This window comes from Colletotrichum graminicola (assembly GCF_000149035.1).
Source record: "Colletotrichum graminicola M1.001 genomic scaffold supercont1.12, whole genome shotgun sequence".
NCBI classification, from domain to species: Eukaryota; Fungi; Ascomycota; class Sordariomycetes; order Glomerellales; family Glomerellaceae; genus Colletotrichum; species Colletotrichum graminicola.
In genome coordinates this window covers 445,629-447,452 of record NW_007361016.1, presented here as the reverse complement: position 1 = coordinate 447,452, position 1,824 = coordinate 445,629, and positions in this window count along the sequence as shown.

Sequence of the window (1,824 nt, the reverse complement as noted above, 5' to 3'; positions counted from 1 at the left end):
CCTAGTAGAGTAATATTAGTGTGTTTAATTACTTTATCTATTTCCTTATTAGCTTCTTTATATATTAAGAATTAATTACTAGCTACTATTAGCTTATTAATTTATTATTAAATTACTATAAGATTAGCTTTATAAAGCTTATTAAGTAGTCTGTTTATTAACTTATTAAAGGTTTGTTTTTTATTAAATATTATATTATATATAGTAAAGACCTTATTTTACACTAGATACTAGATATAATATAAGTTACTAAATATATATCTAATAAGAAATCTAATCTATACGCGCGTAGTAAGCTTTTACTAATAATTTTATAATAGTTATACGTCTATAGTTAGAGCGTACGCTTAGTAGCTATAGGCTTATAAATATAAAAGATCTAGCTTTACTATTAGTAAAGGCTTAGTATACTTATTAAGTATAAAATATAAGTAAAATAATTAATATAAGAATTTTTACCCCTAAGCTGCTAATAACGTTTAATTATAAAGATATATAGCTATAGTTATAATCTTAAGCTCTAAGACTTTAGGTAATTTTATATTAATATATATATATTACGCCTTAAGTTTAATTATTATAGTAATCTACTTAGCGCTACTATTCTAAGCCTAAGTATTTACTACTAACAGCTTAATAAAGATTTTATAATTAAAAAGTATATCTATAAGTTACTTAAGGTATAGGATTTCTTAGTTAGCCTTAATAACTTTTAGTGTAATTAAATATTTAGTCTTTAGTATTATAAAGAAGCCCTTTATTATTAATTTAATAGTATCTTAGTAGTAGCTATATAGGTAGAAGTCTTACGCTAGGCCTATTACCTAATCTAAGATTATTATTACTAAGCAGTATCCTATATAGCCTTATTTAAGATTATAGAAGTCTAGCGCTAGGTAATTACCTAGCGCTATATTTATAATAGATTTATAAGGTTAGTAGTAAATCTGCTGTTTTATTTTACTAAGACTATATAAATTATAGTCTTATATTATTATAGCGTTAACTTAGGTTAGATATACTCTATATATAGTATTTATAATTCTTTATAAAGCCTTAGCACCTAAGTAGCTAAGACGCTTATACTATATTATTATATTACTATAAAGTAGTTATTACTATATTAACGTTATATATTTATTTCTTACTTATAGGGTTAGTAGTAAGTTATTAGTAAAGTGTATAGTAAAAGCGCCTTTACTTTCTTAGCTATAGCTACGTTACCTATAATATTTAAGTACTTATTAGTTAGCTTATTCCTTAATATAGCTTATAAGGCTGTAATTTATACGCCTTAAGTAATTATTACCTAGGCTTATGTCCTACTATATACCTTACTAGCGTAGCCTTATATAAAAAATAAGTAATATAGTAAATACGCTATAATATATTACGTTATATATATAGAGCTTTATTAGTAAGCTATTAGCACCCTTTAAAGTAATCTTTATAGTACTATATCCTTTAATTATAACTTAGGTAGTACTAGCCTAGATATAGTTACTAATTAGGGCTACTACTAACGTAATAAACTATAATATATAGTTAAATATATAGTTAGTAGTGCTTAAATTAAGTAAGGCTAAATTACCTAGCTTATAGCCTTATAAAGTAGTATAAAAGGCTACCTTTATATAGTATCTACTATATAGTTAATATAACTTAGCCTTAATCTATTACACTTATTTAGTAAAATTAGGATTACTTATAATATACTTATTAATCTATTACTAACGTTATATATTTACTTACTAATTATTAGGCCTTTATAATTTATTTATAAAGTAATAGAGCTATAATAAATAAAAAGTAAAGTATATAAGG